Below are 22,427 nucleotides of genomic sequence, written 5' to 3' on the forward strand. Positions count from 1 at the left end.
GGTGCCATTAAGGATATTCTAAGAATTCGACATTGCTAGCAATGGGGTATATGAAATGTTGGTGACAACTTTGAAGGACATTAAAACTTTTAAACATTTATCTCTGTTGTATAAGTTGTAAATAAATAGGTGCCACTATTAAAGTGCTAACCCTCGTACAGGGCTTTGCACATTCCATTTTTTAGCCATTACTTCTATCTGATCTGCTGAATCATTGACTGTAAACCTGGCTTTTCCAGTGAGGTAGAATCCCAAAATGTATGTAGCTGCTGGACACTGTGTCACTTGAAGTGTTGCTATACTACTGTACTCTTATATTGAGCATTTACAGCACACTATTCTTTTATTTTAGTAGGTTGGTCACTGTGGCTTGAAAGCATATCATTAAATTTGCTTAAATTACATGAACTGGTAAATTAGAGTTGCACAATTTTGCTATAGTTTCGGAAAATTCTGTATCTACTTTGAACTGTAGTTTATTCCCATTTATTTCCACACCTACTGTTACTGGTTTAGCACTACTCAATATTGCTAAGTATACTTTATTTTTTAAATCTTTGTCTGCACCTTCAATTACTTCATTTTATGTATTATACCTAATTTTCTTACTTTGTTCTTGTAGTCCTACTTCTGCCTTATGCCCTTTATTACTACAGTTTAAACATTATGTTTCTTTGTAATAGCATACTTCCCTACCACGTGTAATGAAACACTTGGCACACCACTTTACTTCGTTTTCTATTATTTGTGTTTCTAACTAATCTCATATTTATAGCTTTTTAGGGGTATACTTGTACTCCTGCTACTTTTCTGCAGCCATGAAATTCTGTTTTGAAAACTTCATTTCCCATATTATGCAGCATCCTTTCTGTTCATTTTGTCTGCTCAAAAACTGGATAATACTTAAACACTCTCATAATTTTTGGTTCATTTAACCTAATTAGTTCATTTCTCAAACTGGCACCAGGTGCATGTACTATTAACATGTCCATTACTGCCTTACCCACATATGTAAAATTACATTCAGGATATTCACATTTAAATTTACAATCTGTAGCTACACCCCGGAGCATAGCAATCAACCCCTTAAAAGACTGATAACATTTCTTGTATGCAGTCATGTCAGTTCTTAGCTTCTAAACCATCACTGTGATTATTTACAAGATCTAAACATATTTTGTATTAAATATACACTATACAAATTGATAATTCATTTACATTCCATTAATGCACAGATCAAATTTATGTATAGTTGTGATTATTAACTATTTTACACTACAAATCTAAACTATGAGAACTTAGTTAAATCCACAACTTTCTTCTCCATAACTCCATAATATTACTCCAGGCAACTAGTGATCTTACAGGCTTTATTTCTAAATTTTCTTACTTATTCACTTAAATGATTATACTTTATCATGTGGCATGCATTATCTATTTGGTCTTTCCAACTGAAGTTGTTCAAAATTGTAACACCCAGGTACTTCATTGAATTGACAGCCTTGAGAATTGTACTATTTATCGAGTAATCGAATTCCAATGGATTTCTTTTGGAACTCATGTGGATCACCTCACACTTTTCGTTATTTAGCGTCAACTGCCACCTGCCACACCATACAGCAATCTTTTCTAAGTCACTTTGCAGCTGATACTGGTCTTCAGATGACTTTACTAGATGGTAAATTACAGCATCATCTGCGAACAACCTAAGAGAACTGCTCATATTGTCACCCAGGTCATTTATATAGATCAGGAACAGCAGAGGTCCCAGGACGCTTCCCTGGGGAACACCTGAGACGATACGCCATAGGCCCGCAGCTTGATTAGAAGTCGCTTGTGAGGAACGGTGTCAAAAGCTTTCCGGAAATCTAGAAATATGGAATCAACTTGAGATCCCCTGTTGATAGCGGCCATTACTTCGTGCGAATAAAGAGCTAGCTGCGTTGCACAAGAACGGTGTTTTCTGAAACCATGCTGATTACCTATCAATAGATCATTCCCGTCGAGGTGATTCATAATGTTTGAATACAATATATGCTCCAAAACCCTACTGCAAACTGACGTCAATGATATAGGTCTGTAGTTCGATGGATTACTCCTACTACCCTTCTTAAACACTGGTACGACCTGAGTAATTTTCCAATCTTTTACCAATTTATGAGGTATGAATCTCTCAATTGCTGTTGCTACTATATCTATGAATTTAAGTTTCTAGTGACAGTTTATCCACTTTTTTAAGTAAAATTATTTTGCATTTGTTTCTGGTGGATTTGGAAGAAACGGTATTGAGCCTAGCTACAATGACATTGTGATCACTAATCCCTGTGTCAGTCATGATACTATCTATTAGCATTGGATTGTTTGTGGCTAAAAGGTCAAGTGTGTTTTTGCAACCATTTACAATTCGCGTGGGTTCGTGGACTAACTGCTCGAAATAATTTTAGGAGAAAGCATTTAGGACAATCTCGGAAAATGTTTTCTGCCTACCACCAGTTTTGAGGAAGTACTTTTGCCAACATATCGAGGGAAGGTTGAATTCCCCACCAACTATAACCATACGAGCGGGGTATTTATTTGTTATGAGACTCAAATTTTGTCTGAACTGTTCAGCAACTATATCATCGGAGTCTGGGGGTCGGTAGAAGGAGCCAATTATTAACTTAGTTCGGCTGTTAGGTATAACCTCCACCCATACCAGTTCGCACGGAGTATCTACTTCGACTTCACTACAAGATAAACCACTACTGACAGACACAAACACTCCACCACCAGTTCTGCCTAATTTATCTTTCCTGAACACTGTCTGAGACTTCGTAAAAATTTCTGCAGAACTTATTTCAGGCTTTAGCCAGCTTTCTGTACCTATAACGATTTCAGCTCCTGTGCTTTCTATTAGCGCTTGAAGCTCAGGGAATTTCCCAGAACAACTACAATTCCGACTGTTCCTTGATCCAAGCACGTCCTGTATTTGCCATGCACCCTTTGACATTGCAGCCCACCCCGTACTTTCCCGAGGCCTTCTAACCTAAAAACCGCCCAGTCCACGCCACACAGTTTCCGCTACCCGTATAGCCACCAGCTGAGTGTAGTGAACTCCTGACCTATTCAGCGGAACCCGAAACCCCACCATCCTATGGCGCAAGTCAAGGAATCTGCAGCCAACACGGTCCCAAAACCGTCTGGGCCTCTGATTCAGACCCTCCACCCAGCTCTGCACCAAAGGTCCGTAGTCGGTTGTGTCAATGGTGCTGCAGATGGTGAGCTCTGCCTTCATCTCGTAAGCAAGACTGGCAGCCTTCACCAAATCAGAGTCGCTGGAATCCAGAGAGAATTTCCTCAGATCCAAAGCGACACACGTAATTAGTGCCGACATGTGCCACCACCTGCAGCTGGCTGCACCCTGTGCTCTTCGTGGCATCCGGAAGGACCCTTTCCGCATCAGGAATGACTCCACCCGGAATGTACACGGAGTGCACACTGTATTTCTTCCTCTCCTTAGCCGCCATATGCCTAAGGGGCCCCATTACGTGCCTAACATTGGAGCTCCCAACTACCAATAAGCCCACCCTCTGCGATTGCCCAGACCTTGAAAGCTGAGAATCATCCTCTGAAACAGGGCAGGCAGCTGCATCTGGCTCAGGCAGAGACAGTACCTGAAACCTGTTTGTCAGACGCACCGGGGAGGCTTTCTGATCAGCCTCCGGGGACGTCTTTCGCTACCTGCCATGCCTTGGAACGACCTCCCAACCAACCACAGGCAAGGGGTCAGCCCCACTGCGGGCAGCAACCAGGGCAACCACAGAAACAGACTGATCTGGGGACAGACGGGACGAGATTGACATCCGTGACACCAAGTCCAGCTCCCCACAGTGGTGCCCGTTGGCAACAGCCTCAAACTGCGCGACTGAAGTCAGCGCTGGCTGCAGCTATGAGTGAAGGGATGCCAACTCAGCCCTCATCCGAACACAGCAATCACAGTACCTGTCCATTCTAATCGATGTTGAACATCGGTTACTGAAACACGAGTTGGTGCCTAGATAACACAAGGGAAACACGCAAAGAACGTATGAACTAACCTGTACAAATGCTTAATGACTGCGATACAATCTGCCTGAATTTACAATTACAGTAACTAAAACTCGAAATTACACCTCCTATATGAAACCCACGCGCAATTTAAGTAAGAATCTACAAAGCAAACACAGAAAAGAAGCTATATACCTATCTTTCTGTGCTGTCGATGTGCACCAACTGGGAGCTCAGGCCACACATAGCTAATATTGCTCCCACATGCGTGGTAAAACAGTGATGTATTCACAATTGCTGTAGCTAGTGTGGAACTAATATTACTGTTTTTTGTGAATATTTCAACTACTCACCTATTGGAGCCGACATTCTTTTGCGGTGTAGGTATTGCTTGTGAGTGGGCATGCAGACTGATTACTTAATAGCTTAGGGAATCCCATCCAAAACACAAATAGCAAAATGTGTGTTCCCATTTGTTTAGATAATTTTGAAACGCGAGATGTTGAAGTTACATGTGGAACAATATTGGCCAATATTCAAGTCACAACAATACCAGACACTGAACGGTGTAGGACAAAAGAAATAAAGAAACTTCATTGTCAGCTCAAGATGTGTATGCAATAATCCCATCCCATCCCTTAGAATCCATTTACAAGAGGAATTAATGTATTTATCTGAACAGATATTGGAGAAATTCACATGGCTATTTTCCAGCTACGCTTATAACACAGTATGAAAAGTCCAACAAGGATTACATTGGCGATAGCTCATAAGTCTTGCTGCACTCTGTATCATTTATATTCCCTGTCATTTACAATTAGTTGTGGAGAAAGAATCCAATAGCAGTTAGATGCTGGAATAATTCAGCCTTCCTTTAGCCCTTGGGCATCGCCTATGATTATTGTGCCCATAATAAGCATTGCTGGCGAAAAAGCTTACCACCTTTGTGTCAAAATATGAGCAGTGAATCGAGTAACTACTCCTGATAATACATATCAGCTGCTTTGTATTGATGAAACACTGGATCAGTTAGGAAATTGCAAATATTTTACTACCCTGGGTATGAAATCAAGCTGTCATCAAATTACAGTTTCACCTCAAGACAGGCCAAAGATGGCATTTCTGCTGCCTTCTGGATTATATAAGTTTCATGGAATGCCTTTTGGTTTGAGAAATGCACCCACCTTCTACTTTTCAGTGGTGTACGGATTTACTACTGTGTGGGTTGAAACCCACCATTTGCCTTATTGTGGTTGATGGAGGAACATTCTGACCGGCCAAGAAGTGTACTATCACATTTACAAGCTGCCAATTTAAGTTTAAAATTGGAGAAGTGTTCTTTTGCGGAGTCTGAGGTGCAATACCTGGGCCAAATTACAGGTTCTTCCGGCATAAAATCAGACTCACGCCTCACTAAGGCAGTTGATCATTTCCCTGCACCAAAAAATGTGAAAGAATTGCAATTACTTCTTGGTCTCACAAATCATTATGATACATTTGTGCAAGATTATGCCACTGTCATGAAGCCATTAAGAAAATTCCTGGAAAAAGGGGCACTTTTGAACTGGACCACCAAATGTGAAATGATGATGAAACGAAAGCTCCTCCCTATTCATTCATCCAGACTTTGATAAACTATTTATCTTGCCCTTGATAAACTATTTATCTTGCCCTATGATGCTAGTGATCATTCCATGAGTTGTATTTTAAGTCAGGAGCAAGATGATGTAGATGAACCACTTGGCTATGCATCCTGTCAGCATAACAAAGCAAATATCATTTATAGTACAGCTAAGAAACAGTTATTGGCTCTGGTATTCTGCATAACCTGCTTCAAATGCTACCTTTATGGTAGTCACTGATCTTGTTGCCTTATTGTGGCTCTTAAATTTAAAGGAACCAAGTAGTTGACTGACAATATGGGCTTTAAAACTGACTAAATATGACTATGAGGTTCATTGAAAGCCTTGTAAAGTTCACCAAAGTGTAAATGCTCAAAGCAGCGAAGTTCGTGTGATTCAAGTGAATGGGGTACTTATTACTTGACTGCAGCAGACACTGGAGCAAGATGCAGAATGTCAGCAGTTTTCTGCTCTTCCTGAATTTGTACCAGAAGGTGGCATTTTATATCAGAGAACTCCACAAGGAAACCAGTTGATAATACCAAAAGCACATTATTGCACAATATTTTGACAACATAGTGAAAAGCAGGCAACCAGCACATGAATAGTGATAAGATGTTGGGGAAGGGTTGACGACACATTGTTGAAGGTTACATTTACACTTGCATTCCTTGTGCACAAAGAGCACAACAGATTAGATTTGAATTCTGCTGCAAACCCTACCTGTGGCCTCTAGGTCTTTTGAGACAGCACTTGATATTCTATGAACATTCCAGTAAGCAACATGAAAACACAAGTACATTTTGTCAATTTTTGATCATTTTTCACATTGGCTAACTTTGGTTCCAATTCCTCATACGACAGTGAAAACAATGGCAAAAGCCTTTGTCAACCATGTGAATCTGCTTTTCAAAATCCCTGATGTGATTCTCACAGATCAAGTGATATATAGGCAAATTTTGTGTTCCTTATTTGGACAAATCTGGAAACTGCTCCACATATATGTAATGGTGTTGCCCTCCTATTAAATGACAAGTGTTGTGTTCATTATTTGGACAAATATATAACACCATTTCCTCCCAAGGAAAATGAGATTGTTGGGGGTTTTCACAAGAGAATCACAAAGATGCTTCCTTATTACATTATCAAAACTTACAATGATTGGGATAAATGATTATTGTATATTTTGTCTACATACAACAATTACGTTCATGAATCAACTGGGCTCACTCCTTATGAAACCATGTACGAATGAAAGATGATTACCCATTTTGAGTTAGAAAAGTGGCCAGAAGCTATAGATTTAGGAGAAGTTAAGTGGCTAAGCAGGGGACTTAAAGCTCTTTGTAAAAAAGTGCAACAACATAATTCAGGAGCAATCACTAGACAAGTAAAAACAAGCAATAAAGGTGACAAATTACTGACATACTGACAGGGTTCTTGGGTTTTACTGTGGAATTCTGCAATCCAAAATGGAGAAATGAAATTTTTGTCATCTTATGAAGGCACATACCAAATTTTGCAGCTCCTGTCGCCTGTGAACACTGAGATATGATTAACAGATTATACTACAGTTGTACATTTTGACACTCTAAAAGCACTATGATAGTCATGTGACACTAACACCAGCAATAATTACTGTGTATCAGCCACAAAACAAACACCTTCCAGGATGTTAAAAGATGGAAGTGTATCAGCCACAAAACAAACACCTTCCAGGATGTTAAAAAATGGAAAACACTCCTACTTCCAGTGACCCACCGACGTGTGTTTACATTCCAAACACCCATGTGCGCTGCAGTCAAGGGACTCATTTCAATTCCCCCAATAGTTATTGCTGAAATTTTTGTGCTCTTTCATTGGTTAATGTGACACTAACCATAGCATTGAATCTATGCCAATCCATGACCTTAGTGCTGTATGTCCTGCTTCATGAAGTCTCTAGTTTCTATAAAATTATCCTTCTCCTTCTATATGATCCTTTAGTGCATTGTGGATATACCACAAGCTGCTTTATGACCATTTCTCAGTTCAGCCATCACAAATATTGGTTTGAATCATGGAACTGAAGATTCCAGTGTCCTTACTACCATTCCTAACACCTGAATTACATTTCCCATCTCTGTGTATTCCTGATCTCAACTCTCAGTGAGACATGGAAATCTAAAACAGGTGCACAGTGTTTCTGGTTTACAAAAAGTCATTGTGAGATAAACTGGTGGTCCCATCCTTTCAAATTCAGTCCTAAAAGCCCCATTCCTAGTGTGCATTTATTCCTTGTATAGCAAACTCTCATCCACTACATAATCAGTTATGTTTTTGTTAGTGCCACATAACTTGCCGTGCACTGTGATGAACAAGATGGGATAAGTCTTCTTGGCAGCTGCATCTGGGTTGCAGCAGCAGTACATTTTGCGGTGCTATCATCACCTGCCTCCTCACATCGGGAGTGTATGGCACCCACTCCTGCCTCCTCCTTACCCCCCCCCCCCCCCCTCTCCCCTTCCAAGAGTAGTCATGTGTTAACATGTCATGTTTACCATGTCCCTACAAGGACACTACCCCTCCTCTCCCCACCTATACTTTAGGCTGGGCAGCCATCACTGCTCTGTGACATCATAAGGCCCCCATTGCCTACTGTTGACATGTTTTTAAATGACACTGGGCCGACCACATCTGCTCAGGCTTGCTACATCTTTTCTGCATCTCATGTCAACTATCAGAGAATACAAACAATCCCCTCCTTAAGAGTGACACTGCAGTGCTGTTATTTTATGTGTTTTATTACTACATTTCTGCACGTGTGTCATAGCATTTCAGTAAAGCTATGGCGAATGTTTGTCATTATTCTTGTAAGGATTTCAACTGCCATTGTATCAGCTCCATGTGAATGGTGATTCATACTGTAATAAAGAGTGATGATGTGAAAGGAATCTTTCTGGAGTATGCTGTAAACAGAAGTTTGCCAGAAGGCAACTTTGATTTCTAGAGCCCACACTATATGAAAGTAATTTACATAATGTTACCAGTTTCAATTTGCAAGTCGAGTGATCTACTACTGTTGCTGTTTCACAGTTTTCCTGAGTGATAAGTGAGGCCTGAGCATTTTTGTGAAATAGCTGGAAGTACTGTTAATATGGTCTGTCGTAATTAGCAGGGAGCATGGTTATTGTGAGAGAAAGTAAACTCATTTTCTGTAGAGAACAGTGTTTCGTGATGTGAATATTATACTGATCATCGATGAAACTTTGTTAATGGGTTAGATACAAGTAAAACATGAATTAACTTAGTTTTTATGGTTCAGAATCTGTCAGTGGACAGCAGTGTTAATAGTTTGCACAGTTCCTTCAATTCACTAGTATGTAGTTATTGCAGTTACTTTAGTTTAATTTAGTTAATTTATTCTGTGAATTAATTAGTTAAGACTTCGTAGTTACAGGAAATGATAAATTCATAGGTATGTTTACTCCTATTCATGTAACTTACATTATTTCATGGGCACATTTTTTACACCATTTTGGTTTTTGTATTACCATAATTCCAAGTTAAATGCCGTTTATAGGGAACACGAATCGTTCAAGATTCTTATGTCATTTTCTCATAGCTGTTAGAAAGCTACTCATGTTTAGAAGAGTTTTGGCATATACGTTCCAGTAATATTTCTCTGATAATATTACCTTATTGATGCAACAATTATCAAATGTTGTTAGTGTGCACAATTCAAAGATACCTTATAATGACTGTAATTGTAGTTTTTGGAGAGGGAGAATATACTGAGAGTAAAGGGTGTAGTTCTTTGTCTTTAACAATTGTCTGAAGCTGTCCAATGGTACTCATTCAGTCTCCTTGTTGCATATGCGTACAAGTGCAGTAGGATTTATCTGCACTGTTTGTAATAAAGTGCATCCTCAGCTATTAAGAAGTTTTAATTATGCATGAAAGACATTACCAGATTGCCAATATCTCTTTTATTTTATACTAGTGTTATTATTGCATCATGTCAGTCGTGTATTGTATCTATTTCTGTGGATTTAAATGACTATATTATTGCAATGTAAATAATTAGTGTGTAAAAATTACTGTTTGTAAGTTACTAGAACTATGCCTAAAGACACTTGTAACTTAAAAGCCCTTTGCATCCAATATAACACTATCATGTAACATCTCCTGAACGCTCCAGTCTGATATAAGTTGCACGAGTCTTACAGAGCAAGTGCTGGATTGTACCGCCACCTCAGCATAAAGTTGTCTGTTCTGGTAAAATGATGGTAGTCAAAGTCTCCCCGCATCACACTATTAATTCTCAAATTCCATGCACTTTTTTTCATTTTTATTTTAGAGGTTTAATCTCCAGTTTTAGTAACTGTTAACTGCAGGATTGTGCAGTATGTAGCACAGTTGTTACTCCTTTTGAATGACAAGCTAGACAGCTCAGTAAGGCATCAGCCTCCGTTGCTGACACATCAGGAAGGTAGCAAGCTACATACATAGTTTGATGTGTGTGTTTTTATAGTTCAGTCCTAAGTTAGTAGATGGATAGGATGTGCAGATACAGGTGGAGCTGGCCACAAATCATGAACAGCTAGGGATACTTTTGACCACTGACAGCCATTTTCTGGCTGCTGCCTCGGGGTGTAGTGGTGGCAGAGAATCTGTTGTATCATATGGGACACATCAGATGTCACTTGTTTTGCCTATGGGCTCTGCTACTGAGGCTCTTTGCAGTGCACCTGATGTGGGGGATCTGCCTTCATAGCAGGGTGAGTGGCGGGTGGTACCACATTTTGCGTCACTCAGTGTGGAAAGAAATCCAACATGTGCTCAGTATGTCTGCAGGGGGGGGGGTCTCATTCGAGATGTGAATGAGGGCCTGTCTGCAACTATCTAGCATGCAGGGTGCAGTCTCTGCAAGTTGTGGCTCATGTCGGCACCAATTGCCATCTGTCGCTTGGGTTTTGAGGCCAATCTCAGTTCATACAGGTGGCTGGCTGGAGTGGTGAAGACTGTTTGCACACTGAGTACAAGCAGTGCTCACAATTTGCAGCATCATTGCCAGAATTGATTAGGGTCCTTTGGTTTGGGGCCGAATGGGAGGTTCCAGCCAAAGGCTCCATAGATTCTGTGATGGCTTTAGCTGCAGATTTGTGATATGGGTTATGGGCTGAAAAATTGTGAACTTAGGACTTCTTTTGATAGGTCAGGGGTGTTCTACACAAAGGAAGCAGCTACTCTGGCATCAGAATACTTAATGAAGTGCACATTGTGGTTTCTTAGGCTAGATGGTAGTTTGAGGTCCTCTGATAAATATTCATGTCAATATGCAGAGAGTGACGTCAGGCCATTTATGAAGTGCCAACACTTCAACTGTCAAAATTTTACCAATAAACTGTTGAAGTATTTGTAACAAATTTCCTGAATTTACTCCCCCTTAGAAAGTTGTCACACTCAAATTATTCTTAGAACTGAGAGCTGCCCGAAACCCGGTGTAGAGGTATGGAACATATATCGACAAGACTGATAGATGCTACAGGAGGGGAGTGTTCGTCCCAGTTAACAAAAATATTGTATGCATTGAGGTCGAAATTCGGTCTGATGTGAGGTTATCTGGACACATGTAACAGGTCTAGGTGAATTTGAGTTAATTATTGGATATTTTTACTGGCCACAGAATTCTGCTGTGACAGTTTTAGAATCATTCAAAGAAAGTCTATGCACAGTAGTGCGCACATAACTAGATGATGCTATATTAGCTGAAAATGACTTTAACCTACCAAGTATAGACTGGGACATCTGTGGATTCATTGCAGACAGTACAGATTGGAAGTCTTGTAAAGTACTTATGTACACATTTTTTGAAAACTGTCTTGAGCAGCTAGTTCAACAGCCCACACACAGTGAAAATATTTTAGACTTTGTAGTTTCAGGGAGGCTTGACTTTATTGACAATGTCGGTTTAGCGACAGGAATTAGTAATCACAATTTCATCACAGCGCTGATGATTACTAAAGTTAATAAATCCATTAAGAAGACCAAGAGAGTATTTTTGCTAGAAAGAGCTGATAAGCATCCCACTTAGAAAATGAATGGAGATCATTTAGTTCCAGTATGATTGGCATAGAGGAATTATGGACAAAGTTGAAACTGATTGTAAATTATGCCCTGGAGAAGTATGTGCCAACTAAGTGGATTAAGGATGGAAAGGACGAGGAAGCAGGAACTGCAGCACTCTTGGTTCAAAAAAGAATGCACAAATGATGACAGGCAAAAGTTAGAAACTTGTGTGTCTGTAAAAGGATTGATGGGCGAAGCATACAACAATTACAACCAACATATCTTAGCAAAATGCGTTGCTAAGAACAGAAGAAAATTCTGGTCTTGTGTAAGATAACTAAGCAGGCTGAAGGCTTCTATCCAGTCACTCGTTGACCACTCTGGTGTTGCAACAGAAGACAGCAGAAGGAATGCCAAAGTTTTAAATATTGCATTTAAGAAATCGTTCATATGAGAGGACTACAAATATACCGCTGTTTGACTGTTGTACAGGCTCCTGTATGGAGGACATAGTAAAAGGCATATTCGGCATAGAGAAGCAACTGAAAGAGTTGAAAACATATAAGTTGTCAGAATCTCAATTCAGTTTTACAGACTACTCTACTGCATTTGCCCCTTACTTAGTATCTACATTGACGCATCTACATCAATATGGTTATTGTGAGTCTGACTATGACACTATATGACACTTGTTACAGGTCTAGGTGAACTCGAAGTTAAATATAAGATATTTTTATCAGCCATCCAATTCGTTGTGTCAGTTTTAGAGTTATTTAAAGAAAATCTATGCACAGTATGGCAGAAATAACCAGATCATGCAATATTAGTTGGAACTGACTTTAACCTACCTGAGGCATCTATGGAGTATTGCAGGTGGCACAGACAGGAAGTCTTGTAAAGTACTTATGAACACATTTTCTGAAAACTGTCTTGAGCAGCTAGTTCAACAGCCCACATACAGTGAAAATATTTTAGACTTTGTAGCTTCAGGCAGGCTTGACTTTATTGACACTGTCGGTATAGAGACAGGGATCAGTAATCGTGATGTCATCGTGACAGTGGGTTTCAGAGTATGTATGTGGATATAGATCTAGATGTAGACCAGTGAGGAGGTCAGGAGGAGAATAATGTATTAGTTGTGGCTGAAATGATGGTCAAGAGACAGATGCTCTCACTTGCTTCCAGTGAAGTGTGACATCTTTCCTTTCTATCCATCCTAATAGTTTCAGACTCTGTTCCTCACTCCTCCTTTGGACATCCACTTTCCTAGTAAACATCCGAGACACCACTCGAACACCTGTGCAGCTAATTTACGTAGGTGAATGCTGGCATTGTTTCTTCATTATGACTGATTTCCTTCCCCCTCCACTTCCTCACCCTACTGAGCTAGTTTTCCACTGATAATGGCCTCAGTAGAAACAAAACATTTAACTCTAACTCTCCATTCTCCAAATATATTATACCTAATAAGACCCAAGCAATCACTAACAATGCTACTGAATAAAAGTGTTTTCCAGTGTTATTATAATAGTATTCTTCATTACACGCATCAAGATTTAGACACAGTTGGCGTCTCTTTTGTATTTGATATCAGTTGATTGTTTACTGGGGCACTGTTAACCATCTAGGGGGAGGTGACAATGACAGTTTGAAGTTTTAGGTCTATCTGTGAGGCTTTCTTGATGACATAATTGTTAATGTATCACATGTGAAACGCCTGATTTGGCACTGAATTATACCTTGTCATATATAATCAATTAAATACAGATATGCACTTTGCCCTGAAAGCTGATGTCTGTGATATTTTCTCATTAAGCGATTAAAACAAGTACATTTCCTGCCTCAATTGGCAGTGAAGGAGTGATAACTCTGTTGTAAAATTCGTCAAAGTAATCGATGCAATATCAGTCTCTTAGTCAAATGTAACGTATGTAATATAAGGTATCTAGTAATCTTTCTCTGTTGCTGGCTTCACGGACCTGTTATCAAAATGATACCTATGAGACGATCCACTTATTCAATATTCAAATAAAAGCGTGACAGAGATGCAGTGGCGACTGCACTCAGAAACAACGAACGAACTGTCCGTCCGTTGGCTCAATTGGTTCTTCCGTATCTCGTCCCATGTGATTTCCACATTTTGGAACCCTGGCGCGTGACATTTGTGGCCGTCCATTTGCTTCGGATAAAAATGTGTAATCATGGCTCCGTAAGCAGCTGCAAACATTTTTTGTTGAAGGCGCTGACGGTCTTGTTTCACACTGGTATATGTGTATGTTACGGCGATTTCATTTTAGATAATAAACAGTTTACTTAACTACTTTGCAAGGTCTCGTTTTTATTTGACTGTCCCTTATAATCGTTGCCCTTACAGTAAGAAAGCACAAGAGCATTATAATATGTATTTATATTCTTTCTTATCTTCATTTTTTTGTGATGTATTCTGCAGAGTTTTCTGTTCTCTCATTTGTGCATTTTCCTAGAGCGTGCTTTGAAATTAGGCATAGTATCTTTAACAGATAAATTCTCTTCTTCCCTCGAGATTTCTGTCACTGGACAGCCCTCAAAACGCGAAAAAACTTTATATGTTTTTGACACGCAAAGATTCGTATCCGGATGTAGGAATATTGAATCTTAACGTTTCGCACGCGTTTTGCGGCGATTTTCAGTTCACAGGATACAATTTATCTGTCAGTCGTGATTTATGCCCACACATTTCAGTAATTTTGCTCAAGGTTCCAATTTCACGAGCATCTCATTTACTGTACATTTCCTGTCCACCCGCTACGATTTCTCTGCGCAGATTTGATGTGTGAGTAGTGAGTACTGTGCAGGTAGATCGTTGCGTACGGAAAAGCCTTTGCACGAACCCAAGACCTCGGTCAAAGATTTTATTTATTTTCTCCTTGCTCAGTGATCACTGCCTTTGCTCTGTACCCTGTGATTCTCTGGATCTGGGTGTATCTGTACTTAGTATCTTTGATTACGTTAGTGTACTGAGTTAATGCTGTGACATTATGATAGAGTGGGAGTTATGGTTTTTGGAAGTGGTGTTAATGAGTTGTTTCTCAAGTGCAGTAATTTGCCTTTTTGTGCAACGATGAATCAGTTGATTTTTTTTGTTTTTGTGGTTATTTAAGTAAACAATAATTGATGCGAATAACTAAAGTTATCACTGCACGATACATAAACTGTCATATCTAGTTTCTGTTATTGATTGTCGCTAAGTCACAGAATAGGACATAATTTAGAAGATGAACTGTACACGAACAGCGTCAGCGTATGTTTTTTCAGTGTCACTGTGATATTTATGAAACGAAAAACTCCTTCCTTTGGAACACACCCACGAAGGTGAAGGTAGATGCTAGCAGTTTGTTTACTTATTACGCCGCCGCACTACCTATGTGGAACAGTTTTATAGCTTTGTGTAGATGATTTCACAAAGTAACTTCACAAGCCTCAGTGTTTTATTATTGCTTTTGGAATAGTTGTGTACATTTGTTCGGCAAGGCTGCTTTAGTAGAGACGCGCAAAGTTCCGGTACCACCATTTCTTAACAACATAAGGAAACCGATACTAATGGTAGACTATCATTTAGAACAGTAGCAGAAGCATGGCATTCTTTACAAAACAAAATAATGACAACTGCTGATTCACCTGTGCTTTAAGTGTATCGTTTCTGCAAAATGCTGGGATGTGGACAAACCAATGAATGTTGGTTTAGTTAAGTGCTGATTAATAAAGCAGCTCCAAGTTGAGGCCCGTCACGAAGCGAAAGAGCCATGTGATTAAGCAGGGTGCGAAAACTGTAAGTGTTCTTTTAGGATTGCTATGTCAGAATTTTTCTTGTTCTCTCACGCGCTATCAATAAAGCGATTCTGCCTTGTATGTATTTTATCCTTGTGGTAGAAATTTCTCTCCCGTTGTTTATTGTGGACAGTGCATTATGAACAAAAAAGTTACCTTTGTCGTCAGAGAAGTAAAAACAGAAACAGACCAACCGCTAATCCACCCCTGTCCCAGTATGATTGATAAATTTGTCAACAATTCTGTGCTAACTTTCAGGTTGATACAGTTTGTGTGTATGACCTCTGTATAAGTTGTCATTGACTAAACTCTCCAATAAATGTTTTAAGTGCTTCTGTACACAAAAGAATTAATTTACTGTTTAAAAAGTTATAATAACTACTAATGGAAATAATAGCGAAAGTGTGAAATGCAGGAAAAAGAAACGGGCCATCACTCAGTCTCACCTTTCTCTATAAGGTAAGTGATGGTCCACAACCATGGTAAACTATTATTTGTAGTAGGGTTGTCTGTTCAGCAGTTGATATAGAAACGTATGGGACTCCTAAAAGTCATATAATAGTACTCTAGTAGTTCCTTTATTAGTGGTGGCAGTAATCAAATATGGCCTGGACTTTATTCATGATTGTTGTGTGCTTCTGTGATTTCATTGCTTGTTTAATTCTGCTTGTTAATTGTCACAGATGAATGCTAGTGTGATGTCATTGTAGTGCAGACGTTCATGAACTGAAATTCTGTGATGCAGGAAAATAGTGGAACATATTTAATGAATTCATTTTTCAAGTAGTAGTCTGTTTACATACCTTTGTCGTTGTAAGCAGACAGACACACTGCTAACAGTCATGTAGGTGTTTGCATCTGCCGAAGTTTCAGGGAGAATGTATATCAGATTTTGGGGCCTCATAACTTTGAATGTAAATCTCTAATTCAACGGAGTTCTTAACAGCCTCATTGTTATGTTTGCGTAAGCTTTATGGTATAGACAGTGCCATGAATAAAAAGTGAAAACAGTAATCCTGTGTTCTGATATTATGAACTACTGCTGCTTACTTTACTATGAAATTGATTCCTCCCAGTTTTGTTATCAATAGCCTATGGATAGAAAATTACTGAAGACATCCTGAAATTGTCATTGTAGTTACTTAGTTGTGGAGAGTTTCTGTTTGCTGTGGCATGCCGGTGTGTACATGATAATCATTTATATGCTATTTATATCTCATAGCAAATTTGCTTCTTTTGTCAGAGATTCAGTGGTGAATAATCATTACACATGTTCTTTGATTGTTGTATGCTCACAGGATATGCACAATAATCATAGAAACATGTAATTTAATGTATCAGGTTTTCAGTTTCAGTATTAAACAAACATAAGAATTTGTTCCATTTGTATGGTGGTTAAGGTTCTGATGTTTGTAGATAACTTGTATGTCTCTTTTTCATGACCTCATTCCACTAGTGTAGGCTAGAGTGTGCTGTTGCTGCCCCCTCCCTTCTCTGAAATTTTGGTTGTGGTGACAGATTGACTATGGCTTAGCTTGGGGTCTGGGTTAGGAGGTAAGAATTTAGTTTTGAGTTGACGAAGCCAAAAAGTATGAATGCCAAATACTGTTTGTGGTAACAGATTGAGCCTTAGCATAACCCAATGTCTATGTTTATGCCATATTTAACCCATTTTTTGCTATCAAAACAAATCATGAAAAATAGAAGCACCCCTCCCCCCGCTATGTAATTGTTACCATTTAGTTGTGTGTTATTTTAGCTGCATGTTTGTAAACTGTCATGCTATTGGATTTATTTTTTTGTGGCATAGAAGTAAGGGTGTTCTTACGTTGATGTGTGACTTGCATCATTTTGTGTCTTGTGGTGAATGTTCCTGCTGCAGTTTAAGTACAGATCTGAAAGTGGATAAAAAGTGATAAGGTATAATGAATATTCCATAGTTGGCTGATGGAAGTCCATTTTTTTCTTCTTTGTGTTTTTCCTCAGAGTTTTATGAGCTGTATGTCTTTGAATGATATTGTGGATGGAGACTGATGAAGCATTTGGCATATCCTTTCTATGTTGGTTTGACATAGCAGAAAGTTTTGATAGTACTGTAAACATTGCTGTTTTATGGAAGTTTTAATACAAATGCAGTTGTAATGAGATGGATGTGTATTTGCCTGAACTCTTACGTGAATATGATATGGTTAAAGAGAATGTGTATTGGAAAGAGTATAGGTATTCCAGTATCTTTGAAGAGATGTGTGCAGTATTGTTGGCTGCAAAACACTTTTTTTTTTTTTTTTTTTTTTTTTTCGTAGTTCCCAAACACGTTTCAGCACCTCTGTGCCATTATCAGTGGGTTTCTGTTTTATGTAATCTGTAATGTGAACATTTTTACTAAATGATTACAAAATTATGTGGATATTTATTTCAAACAAACAATTTGTTTCTTTTTGTTAATACCTTCACACTAGTTTTGCATGGTTTTTCAGGACCACTTGTGTGTTATTTATTAAAGGTAGCTTGTCATCTGCAACCAAATGATGTCTCAATATTTCACATCTATATTTGTTCTTACTTACGTTGTTGTGTATGTAAGTAATTCTTAGATTCAGGTTTGCTGTGAAAAATGAGTCATTATTTTACCATAAATAACTTTCTCATAATAATAATAATAATAATAATAATATCCTTCTTGATGTAGTGAAACTTTAAGTTGTATATATGATTTTCAGGACTTGCTATCTATCCAGTTCACGGTTAGCTGCATTTCTGGTGCAATAACTTACTTGATACAGGTAAGTAAGTTGAATTTACTTTGCAATTAAAATATTTATTTACTATTTTTTGAAAGAAGGAAATAGTTAATATTTGCAGATGCTTTTTTTCTGTTTACGTGAGTGTGTTAATGTGCTATCACCAGTAATAAAAAGTTAGACAAGGAAAAAAAAATGACAGCAGAGTGGTTCTACTGCATTTAATATATCTCTCACTGTAATTTCTTAAGCTAAAGCCACTACAAAATTTACTTGTGCTGGGTAGTCATGGTACCTGAGATGTTCTATGCAGAAGCATTCAAATCTTAGGTGAAACACTTGTGTAGAATAAAGTAATGTCTGCTTGTGAGCTCATTCCTTTCAGCAATCTTGTTGGATGGAAGTGTTCCATTTGTGTTTATTATATAGGTAAGATGATATACCATCAAAAGTGTTTGTTCACATTAGTAATTTGGTGACCTAATACAAAATTAGCATTAGTTCATTAAATAATTTCTTGTTTTTGAAGTGCTATTCTTTTCACAGAATAGTGAAGCATTTGCCATCATTCAGTCAACTAATTTTTCTCCACTGCAATTGAAATAGTGCAATTTGTATGTACATTTTCAAATCGTTTCACTCAGTAAAATTAACTTTTACTTTTAAACAGATTTGTGGCTATAAAAAGGGTGGCATAGTTGTTGAAATAAACATCACCATCAAATTTATAAGTAAAATATATTTTAGTAGCTACTGAACTTAGTCATAAAATCTGCTGGGAAGAGTTATGTAGTTGATTTTTTTTAATATAAAAAAGAAACCCAGGATAAAGTACTAACAGTTATGTACTGCATAGTTCATATTGTTTTGTGTGGACCATTTCAATGCGCCAAAAATGCTTGCGAGTCATTTTACATCACTGTAAACCCTTGGGTGCCTAGAAGATTTCATTATGCTGGACGTCACACTTCCTGGCTGTTCGACATTACTGCACTGACATATATGTTTGAGAAGCTATTGATGATTCTTAGAACATTAACATGATTTAATTTATTGTATTTAAATACAGTTTAGACCGTGTTGTTAGCTACGGGTTATGACGGCAAAATAGGAATTGATGGATCACTTCTTCAAGATACACCTGTCCTAAATCCAAACATCAGTTTGAACACCACAATGTTTTAATAGCTATGGTATCACTAGACTTGGTATTCCCATGCCTTGCTCTGATCATTGAACTGACCTACCCAGCCACTTGTAGTTTTTTGTTCCTGTCTCTGACTTGACACCTCTGCTATATGGTGAGTAGCAGTCTATCATTTATTATCTGTCATTATTCTATTCTGGATTTTCCACTGTGACAGTGTAATCTTTTAGCATGACAGATTCATGGCATGAAAAGTGTGGTACTGGAATACTGTGGAGACTTACTGGTATAATTACTCACACGTTATGAAAACTGCTTAGGAGAGAGCGTTATTTATAACATCTTATAGATGTGAGTTAACCTCAAATACCAACTCCAGCAGTGTCAATGTAATTTAGAACGTTGATTAATCGTATGATTGTGTACCTCTGTTAACTTATGGGGTAGTAACCACAAAAATTACACTTGTTTATACATAGTATGTATGCCTAGATGAGTGGGAAAGTTAATTATACACTGTTAAGAACTGTTAATAGCAAAAAAATGGACAAGTTACTTGGTACAGGCGTGCAGAAGGTAATGATGTGAATTGTGGGAATTTTAACTTCTGAAAGTGAGCTTGTTCATGCATTTTATAACGCAGATTTGAGTTTTTTTTTTAAGTCATGCCATCACATCTCTTGTGAGAAGAACATTAACTGGAGAGAGGAATTCAGTCTTCAAAGTACAGTTCTATGCTCCAGACAAGATCTCCAATAGCTACCAATGCTGTTTCCATCTTTCAGCCCCAAATTGCAAATGGCTGCTCCAACTTCGACTGTGCCAGCACAGAGACATTGCATAAAAACATAAACAAAATCATTTTACATTTGCAGACTTGCAAAGCGACTATTCAAAGCCCATTTAAACTACCGAGAATCTTCAGTTGTCATATGGGTTATAGCTAGACATGTTAAAACTTGAGACTTTGAATCTTTTAGTTTCTGAAATGCAGAAAGCATGAGAAATAATTTCTATGTTATTAGCCATTTCTATCATTAAATAATGTGGCCTGTATCAGTACTTCTGCATCTGCTATGACAATTAAAATCATACATGGTGAAAATTTTTGAATGAACTGAAAGAAGTTTTTTTTTTATTGATGCTTGATTATTTATATACCACACATCCTCTTCCATCAAGCTCAACCAACCAAGCACATACGATTCAATTCTGTGAATCACTTTTATAAATAACACTGCTTAATTGTTGGCTGCTGTTGACAGTTCACCACTGAATGTAATTGAGAAGTTGTGTATGGTAAGCTGGGTTGCTGCAGATGGTATGGCAAATTTTTTTTGTCACAGTGCAAGGAATATGTTGAGCAGTGTGACAGCAAGATATGCAAGCCTCAGCATTTAGGTATTTCAGTAAAAAGGCAATCTGACACAACGGAAAGTTATCAGACAACTTTCCCACATTGCTCTTCAATTTAGGAATGAACTGCAAGCAGTTTGTGGCTGTAGCTTCATTATTTTATATCCACATAACCTCGTCTAACAAGCTTATCTAATTTTGGTTTGCAAATAATTCTGTATCTATTCGGTATTGATCTGAGATCATCCCCCCCACACATACACACACTGATAAGCCACAACATTATGATCTCTGCCCACTGTGATGTTGGATGCCGCTTGGTGCCATTGAAGGCACATGGCACGGTAACAGAAGTATGTAAGGAGAGCAGACACAGACTGGGGATCACCGTAGTGAAGACATGAGCTGCAAATGAGAAAATCCATTGAGGTAAGCAGCTTTGAAAAGGGGCAAATTATTGTTATTATGCAGAGCCTGTGAATGAGTATTTCCAAAATGGAGAAACTGGTTGAATGTTCATGTGCTACTGTCGTGAGCATCTGTGGAAAGAGGGAGAAGGACAGTCAAACTACCAGTAGATGCTAAATGATTGGATGTCAATGATTCTTCACAGAATGTGCGACTCGGAGACTCGTCTGTTCTGTAAAGAGCACAATGTTGGTGTACACAAAAATGTTTTGGAGCACACCATTCATCGTACATTGTTGGACATGGAGCTCCGCAGCAGACCACCCCTATGTGTTCACATGTTGACCCGATGACATCGTCAATTACGTTTGCAGTGGGCACGAGACACAGGGATTGGACTGTAGATCAATGGAAACATATCAGCTCTTCAGGTGAATCACATTTTTGCTGCACTAGCTAACTGGTTGTCTCCACAAATGCCTTCATTGAGGTGAACAATGGCTTGAAATGTACAGCGTACCACGGGTGCAGGCTGGTGGGAGACTTTCTCCTGCTCTTGCATTGGATCTGTGGTAGTAATTAAGACACACTGACAGTTGTGACCACCTGCATCCCTTCATGCAGGATGCCTTCCCCAATGGTGATGTCATCTTTCAGCAGTATACTTGTCCATGCCTTGGAGCCAGAGCTGTGCTACAGTGGTTTGAGGGAATTAAGGAATTATGGTGAACTCACATTGATGTCTTGGCGACCGCATTCGCCTAGCGTAATGCTACGGAACCCATCTGGGTCATTATCAGGTAGCATCACTGCATAGACAAGTCAGCGTCCCGTTATTTACACGATCTACATGTAGACATCTAATGCCACATACTTTCACTAGCCTACCAACAAACTGTTGGGGTCCCTGATATGCAGAATCAATGATGCATTTCATTTTAGAAATGGACAAACAAGCTATATGTGTGTGTGGGGAGGGGGGGGGGGGGGATTCTCACGCGCTCAGTGTCACTATGCTGCGGTACTGATGTATTGATTTTGCAGTACTGCAGGTAACCAACAAAACCCTTTCTGTTTCTATAGAGCCTCTTAATCTCTGGTAATGACCACTTCAAATTTCTGATTAATGTCTCCCAAACTTCATGTCAAGTGTGTGTTATGTAATAGGAATTAATTGTTGGAATACAGCAGGTTTAAACTAGACCAATTAGTTTCTCTTCAAACATTAAGACATGTAGTATTAGCTCTTTTTTATGAAATAATGAATAT

The 22,427-nt window shown here is 38.6% G+C and overlaps 1 protein-coding gene across 15 annotated transcripts in view; it reads left to right on the forward strand.

The window, feature by feature from the left end:
* LOC126297568 (CLIP-associating protein 1-A) overlaps positions 1 to 22,427 on the forward strand; it is a 322,153-nt gene that overhangs the window by 69,452 nt on the left and 230,274 nt on the right. For 3 of the 15 annotated variants that reach the window (XM_049988510.1, XM_049988516.1, XM_049988520.1), the window contains exons 1-2: positions 14,672 to 15,507; positions 18,227 to 18,289. The gene's annotated coding sequence lies outside the window, so the exon portion shown is untranslated. Of the gene's footprint in view, positions 1 to 14,608; positions 15,966 to 18,226; positions 18,290 to 22,427 lie in introns of those variants that run through there. The other 12 variants (XM_049988514.1, XM_049988518.1, XM_049988521.1 and 9 more) reach the window with 7 other exon arrangements.

Source organism: Schistocerca gregaria, chromosome X (assembly GCF_023897955.1).
Source record: "Schistocerca gregaria isolate iqSchGreg1 chromosome X, iqSchGreg1.2, whole genome shotgun sequence".
NCBI classification, from domain to species: domain Eukaryota; kingdom Metazoa; phylum Arthropoda; class Insecta; order Orthoptera; family Acrididae; genus Schistocerca; species Schistocerca gregaria.